The sequence below is a fragment of the Triticum aestivum genome, chromosome 5D, assembly GCF_018294505.1.
Source record: "Triticum aestivum cultivar Chinese Spring chromosome 5D, IWGSC CS RefSeq v2.1, whole genome shotgun sequence".
Taxonomy (NCBI): Eukaryota; Viridiplantae; Streptophyta; class Magnoliopsida; order Poales; family Poaceae; genus Triticum; species Triticum aestivum.
Genome location: NC_057808.1, coordinates 106,807,893 through 106,816,181, shown reverse-complemented (window position 1 = coordinate 106,816,181; position 8,289 = coordinate 106,807,893).

Genomic DNA, 8,289 nt, shown 5'->3' with positions numbered 1-8,289 from the left:
AAAATGAGAGAAAAAGAGAGAAGGGACAATGTTACTATCCTTTTACCACACTTGTGCTTCAAAGTAGCACCATGATCTTCATGATAGAGAGTCTCTTGTTTTGTCATTTTCATATACTAGTGGGAATTTTTCATTATAGAACTTGGCTTGTATATTCCAACAATGGGCCTCCTCAAGTGCCCTAGGTCTTCGTGAGCAAGCAAGTTGGATGCACACCCACTTAGTTTCTTTTGTTGAGCTTTCATATATTTATAGCTCTAGTGCATCCGTTGCATGGCAATCCCTACTCCTTGCATTAACATCAATCGATGGGCATCTCCATAGCTCATTGATTAGCCTCATTGATGTAAGACTTTCTCCTTTTTTGTCTTCTCCACATAACCCCCATCATCATATTCTATTCCACCCATAGTACTATGTCCATGGCTCGCGCTCATGTATTGCGTGAAGGTTGAAAAAGTTTGAGATTACTAAAGTATGAAACAATTGCTTGGCTTGTCATCGGGGTTGTGCATGATGAGAGCATTCTTGTGTGAGGAAAATGGAGCATGACTAAACTATATGATTTTGTAGGGATGAACTTTCTTTGGCCATGTTATTTTGAGAGGACATAATTGCTTAGTTAGTATGCTTGAAGTATTATTATTTTTATGTCAATATGAACTTTTATCTTGAATCTTTCGGATCTGAATATTCATACCACAATTAAGAAGAATTACATTGAAATTATGCCAAATAGCACTCCGCATCAAAAATTCTGTTTTTATCATTTACGTACTCGAGGACGAGCAGGAATTAAGCTTGGGGATGCTTGATACGTCTCCAACGTATCTATAATTTTTTATTGCTTCATGCTATATTATCTTTTGTTTTGGAAATTATTGGGATTTATTATTTACTTTTATATTATTTTTGGGACTAACCTGTTAACTGGAGGCCCAGCCCAGAATTGCTGTTTTTTGCCTATTTTAGAGTTTCGCAGAAAAAGAATATCAAACGGAGTCCAAACGGAATGAAACCTTCGGGAACGTGAATTTCGGAATGAACATGATCCAGGAGACTTGGACCCTACGCCAAGGAAGCTTCCAGGAAGCCACGAGGTAGGGGGCGCGCCTACCCCCCTAGGGCGCGCCCTCCACCCTCGTGGGCCCCACGTTGCTCCACCGACATCCTCCTTCCTCCTATATATACCTACGTACCCCCAAACGATCAGATACGGAGCCAAAAACCTAATTCCACCGCCGCAACCTTCTGTACCCACGAGATCCCATCTTGGGGCCTGTTCCGGAGCTCCGCCGGAGGGGGCATCCATCACGGAGGGCTTCTACATCAACACCATAGCCTCTCCGATGAAGTGTGAGTAGTTTACCTCTGACCTTCGGGTCCATAGTTATTAGCTAGATGGCTTCCTCTCTCTTTTTGGATCTCAATACAATGTTCTCCCCCTCTCTCGTGGAGATCTATTCGATGTAATCTTATTTTGCGGTGTGTTTGTTGAGACCGATGAATTGTGGGTTTATGATCAAGTTTATCCATGAACAATATTTGAATCTTCTGAATTCTTTTATGTATGGTTGGTTATCTTTGTAAGTCTCTTCGAATTATCAGTTTGGTTTGGCCTACTAGATTGATCTTTCTTGCAATGGGAGAAGTGCTTAGCTTTGGGTTCAATCTTGCGGTGTCCTTTCCCAGTGACAGTAGGGGCAGCAAGGCACGTATTGTATTGTTGCCATCGATTATAACAAGATGGTTTTTTTTATCATATTGCATGAATTTATCCCTCTACATCATGTCATCTTGCTTAAGGCGTTACTCTATTCTTATGAACTTAATACTCTAGATGCATGCTGGATAGCGGTCGATGTGTGGAGTAATAGTAGTAGATGCAGGCAGGAGTCGGTCTAGTTGTCTCGGACGTGATGCCTATATACATGATCATACCTAGATATTCTCATAACTATGCTCAATTCTGTCAATTGCTCAACAGTAATTTGTTCACCCACCATAAAATACTTATGCTCTTGAGAGAAGCCACTAGTGAAACCTATAGCCCCCGGGTCTATCTTCATCATATTAATCTTCCAACACTTAGGTATTTCCGTTGCTTTTTACTTTGCTTTTATTTTACTTTGCATCTTTATCACAAAAATACCAAAAATATTATCCTATCATATCTCACTCTCGTAAGTGACCGTGTAGGGATTGACAACCCCTTATCGCGTTGGTTGCGAGGATTTACTTGTTTTGTGTAGGTGCGAGGGACTCGCGCGTAGCCTCCTACTGGATTGATACCTTGGGTCTCAAAAACTGAGGGAAATACTTACGCTACTTTGCTGCATCATCCTTTCGTCTTCAAGGGAAAACCAACGCAGTGCTCAAGAGGTAGCAACTGCCAGCCTCCTTGGCGAGTGCCGCCTCCACCGCCCTGGTGGCGATTTAGTCCAGCTCCTCCTTGGTGGTGTCGCGAATGAGCAGCGGCTCGTCGCGGACATAATTCTCTGACAAGTTGTTGAAGAACGCATGCACCTCCTCCGCTTCCAGCTCATCCCAAAGAGAATCGAGGCCGCGCGCATTGAAGTCCGGCATCATGGCGATGATGGTGGTTGTGACGCCCGGGTAATTAAGCTACAGTAATCCCACGCTAATGGTGCCACGTTACCTCCGTTACTGTTGCTAATCTATCGTTAGATCAAAACCGGTCCAAAATTCAAAGTTCAAAATCAAGCAAACGATAAAAGTTTTCAAATATTAAAACTAAAATGTTCGGAGAGAACCAAATATTGCAAAGATAATAATGGTGGAGAAACCTAAATTTAATAAAATGTTTAAGTGTTCAAAACAATTAAAATAGAGGTTCAATTGTAAATAAATGCCTTTTGAATTTTATAAAATATTAAACTGTTTTAATTTGGGTTGAGGATTAAAGTGGCAATAGTATAATTAAAAGTATTAATTTAAGTGTAGTGATAATTTTTATAAAACTGAAATAAAAGAAAACTAAAAGTAAAACAGTAAAAGAAAGATAAATAAAAAGAAAAGAAACAAAAAAATAACTGGTCGGCCCACTCCCTCTCCATATCCCCCCCAGAACCCTAGCCCGATCCCCATTCCCCCCCTCGCACTCCTCTCTCTCCCCACTCTGCCCGATCTGGATCGGGGCAAACCCCCCCGATCCCATCGACCCGACGCCGCCGAGCCACCGCATCCGCCCGCGCGCCACTGGTCGCGCCGGCGCCATCACTTGCCGTCCCGCTCCGCCGTGGCTTCGTCGGCGCCGCGCCGGCGCCCGCTCCGCGTCCCCTTGATTCGGGCGGTTACGCTCGCCCAGATGCGCCCCTGCGCCCGCTAACCCGCATCGGCCTCCTGGCCCTATGACAGGCGGGCCCCACGACCAGAACGTTTAAAAAACGGAATTAAAAATATATATATAATAAATAAATAAATAATAATAAAAATAATTAATTAATTAACTAAATAATTAACTTAATTAATCATGTTTAAGTTAAACTAATTAAACTTAATTAACCTAATAACTAGTTAACCTAATTAACCACTGTTAATTAGCTATACAGTCCCTGACAGGTGGGACCCGCCTGTCGCGTTGACCAGGTCAACGGTCAATGTTGACTGCTGACGTCAGCATGACATCATGCTGATGTCATAAATCCATTTTCGAATTAAATTAAATAATTAATTAAATTCCAGAAATTATTAAAATCTTTAGAAAATCATATCTTTTAATCCGTAACTCGGATTAAATTATTTTCAACATGAAAGTTGCTCAGAACGACGAGACGAATCCGGATACGCAGCCCGTACGTCCGCCACGCGTCCCTAGCATAGTGAACCTGCAACATTTCACCTCCGGCACCTCTGCCTGAAAACGCGAAACACCGGGTACACCTTCCCGGATGTTTTCCCCCTTCGCCGGTATCACTCCTTACAGCGTTAGGGCACACCTAACACCGCGTTTGCTTTGTCATGCATCGTTATGCATCTGTTTGCATAGTATTCATTGTTTCTTCCCCCTCTTCTCTCCGGTAGACTACGAGACCGACGCCGCTGCTGGTGCCCCGTATGACTACGGAGTTGACGACCCTCCTACTTGCCAGAGCAACCAGGCAAGCCCCCCCCCCTTGATCACCAGATATCGCCTATTCTTCTCTATACAGCTTGCATTAGAGTAGTGTAGCATGTTACTGCTTTCCGTTAATCCTATCCTGATGCATAGCCTGTCATTGTTGCTACAGTTGTTACCCTTACCTGCTATCCCACTGCCTAGTATAGGATGCTAGTGACCCATCAGTGGCCCTACACTCTTGTCCGTCTGTCATGCTATACTACTGGGCCGTGATCACTTCGGGAGGTGATCACGGGTATATCCTATATACATTATATACATGACACATGTGGTGACTAAAGTTGGGTCGGCTCGAGGAGTACCCGCAAGTGATTCTGATAAGGGGGCTGAAAGGACAGGTGGCTCCACCCCGGTAGAGGTGGGCCTGGGTTCCTGACGGCCCCCGACTGTTACTTTATGGCGGAGCGACAGGGCAGGTTGAGACCACCTAGGAGAGAGGTGGGCATGGCCCTGGTCGGCGTTCGCGGATAAATAACACGCTTAACGAGTTCTTGGTATTTGATCTGAGTCTGGCCATTTGGTCTATACGCACTAACCATCTATGTGGGAGTAGTTATGGGTATCCCGGCGTCGTGGTATCAGCCGAAGCCTTTGTGACGTCAGCGACTGAGTGTCGCGCGCAGGATTGGACTGGAACGCCACTAGGCTAGGTCTTCTTCCGGCCGCGTACGCAACGTGCAGGTGTGCAATGGGCCCAGACCCCTGCGCGCATAGGATTTAGACCGGCGTGCTGACCTCTCTGTTGTGCTTAGGTGGGGCTGCGACGTGTTGATCTTCCGAGGCCGGGCATGACCCAGAAAAGTGTGTCCGGCCAAATGGGATCGAGCGTGTTGGGTTATGTGGTGCACCCCTGCAGGGAAGTTTATCTATTCGAATAGCTGTGTCCCTCGGTAAAAGGATGACCCGGAGTTGTACCTTGACCTTATGACAACTAGAATTGGATACTTAATAAAACACACCCTTCCAAGTGCCAGATACAACCCGGTGATCGCTCTCTAACAGGGCAACGAGGAGGGGATCGCCGGGTAGGATTATGCTATGTGATGCTACTTGGTGAACTTACCATCTACTCTCTTCTACATGCTGCAAGATGGAGGTGGCCAGAAGCGTAGTCTTCGACAGGACTAGCTATCCCCCTTTATTCTGGCATTCTGCAGTTCAGTCCACCGATATGACCCTTTACACATATACCCATGCATATGTAGTGTAGCCCCTTGCTTGCGAGTACTTTGGATGAGTACTCATGGTTGCTTTTCTCCCTCTTTTCCCCTTTCTATACCTGATTGTCGCAACCAGATGCTGGAGTCCAGGAGCTAGAGATCCCGAGGATGATTCTACATGGAGTTCGGCTTCGAGGAGTAGTTAGGAGGTCCCAGGCAGGAGGCCTTGCCTTTTCGACCGTTGCTACTTTTGTGCTAGCCTTCTTAAGGCAAACTTGTTTAACTTATGTCTGTACTCAGATATTGTTGTTTCCGCTGACTCGTCTATGATCGAGCAATTGTATTCGAGCCCTCGAGGCCCCTGGCTTGTATTATGATGCTTGTATGACTTATTTATGTTGTAGAGTTGTGTTGTGATATCTTCCCGTGAGTCCCTGATCTTGATCGTACACATTTGCGTGCATGATTAGTGTACGGTCAAATCGGGGGCATCACAAGTTGGTATCAGAGCCGACTGCCTGTAGGAATCCACCTTCCAAACTCCTTGGCCGAAGTCGAGCCTAGCCTTTACAAAACTTTTACTAACATGGCTGTGTGTCTTACGGGCCCACGTCGCCATTGGGTGAGACTCTGATCTCTCTCCTATTCGGGTTAAATGAATTTTGCTAAATCTAACATTAGGATCTCGTTATCACTTTCACCCGGAGAGCCCCTTATTACTGATGATTGTCTGCTACACGTGAAGACCCTGAAGATACTCTCCGCTAATAACCCGAGAACTTGTGTTCATCGCTTTTGCAATTCCCTTTCATCGATAAACTCCTATGGATAACCACGTATACTCGCCATTCATACAATGTTTCCCAGTTGATCTTGTTATTACAAGATACCCCGAAATTCTCTCTGTTGTTCCGAGAATCCTTTGAGCTTACTACCTTGCTGTTCTTTGTCACCTGAATACCCCTACGGATAATCCTCGCACTTACCGAGTATCCGCTCATCCCCAGTTGATTCAAGTATTTCACAAAAATGTTCAAAATATCATTCGATCTTCCGAAAATCTTCACAAGCCTTTTTGCTCTTGAAATTCTTGCTTACTTGCATTATGATTAATCTTAAGTCTCGTAATCTTATTGGCATCTCTTGTCATTATCATTTTGAGTCCGTTGATTCAATATGTTGCGAATTCTCGCAGTCCTCAATCAGATCCTAGAATTCTTCCTTCTGGATCAAACGTCATTTTAAACATGAGCTGGTATCGACCAATCAAATTGCCATCGATTGCACCCCTAAGGCTATTCAACTTATCCATCCTTAATCAGAGTGTTTGCTTCTGATCCCTTGATTTGGAAATCATAATTCCTTTGCATTTCAGCTTTGAGTTAGCCAGTTGTTTCTATAATCTGATCCCCTTGCATTCTTTCTTCCTCTAGTTGAGTATCGAGGCTCACATCTGATCCCTTGTGGACCACCAAATCCTTTGTTAGATTATTATCCGACAGTGCCCTCATATTTAATCACCTTGTGAGTTCTTTCCCTGATACATAATGCCTTTAGTAAATTGTATCCTCTCGTTTTGACACCCATGCTCTACTATCGAGCTTGATTTATTTACCCCTGAAGCTTGTGGTATATGTTTCCACGATGCCCCGATGGGTTGAACCTATGCCTTTCATAATATGTGTGAACTCAAAAGTTTTCATGAGTCATACTCTTCTGGTATTTTGCCAGATAAAAATTTTCAACACTGCAACTTCATCAAACGCGAGAAGTGAATGAAAGGTTATGCATTGAAGAAGTGGGAGTCGACCTTGAGCTTTGTGTTCATGCCCATGGACACGATGTAGATCTTATCATTAAAGCTTTTCTTAAATTAATTATTCCCCTGGTATAAGTTCATCTTATATCTGGGATCTGGCCTTTTGCAATCGTGGTTCCGACCACGTTCTCCTTTAAACACCATTTCTCGTGCAAGTTTAAGCACTTGACTTCTGGAGAGCAAAACCCAATCTAACCTCTACTTTGATCTGTCGTCGAGTATTACCCCCTGGTATCTCGAGATTATCACGAGCAACATAACTCCTTATGAGTTCTTCATCAACTAATATTCTTGTCGATTCCATTTTTCCAACGGGTTCTGAGTTGTTAGAACCCCTCAAGGACACCGACAACTGAATCGAGTCCGCACTGCGATTCAACAACTCTTGGTAACCTTCATTACTTACGAGTTTGAACTCGATCACGTCATTCCTAGCCTACTCGACTACATCATTATCGTGCTGATTTTAAATGTGCTACCTGGTCCTTAATCACGGAGCACAACCTTCGACGGTGAGCTAATCTTACGTCGATCTTCCTCATCATATCACTTCTCCTTGAACAGCAAACTTGATTTCGAGTTTGTGTCCTACCCGTGGTTCCAATAAACTTTCGCTTTCATCATTCCTTTGACTTGATGTCATCGTCAATCAGTTACATCTTCTTGAAAACCTCTCGACAAATTTGTCGTGATCATTGTCAACAGTTTGTGTTCTTCCAAGTTGTGTGTCGAAATTCAGGATGAGAAATACCATCCTTGCCCCTCGATGATTTGTGTTATCATCGACCACTCGATTGCCTTCCGTTCAACACAAACTTGTTCGTGTTTTGTGTTATACCTTGAGATCCTTGCTATCCAGCATTTGTTCTTCTTTACCTTGGAGTATTACCATCTTCAAGAATGTCGTGAGAATTTCACCACCTCTTAAGAATTCTTGATGCAGGTGATACCTTTTGCCATATCCGTTCATTCCTTGGTCCCCGTGTTGTTTCTAAACGAAATACCGACAAATGGTCTGTGATGTGTAACTTCTAAACTTCCAGCAACCCTATTGCTTTGAAGTTATTGGTCCATAGTTGCATTCTACGTCTATGGCTTAATCAATCATCATTCGAACATTGATCGTGCTACCTAGCCCATATTTCGGGTGCACATTTCAACCAATGTTT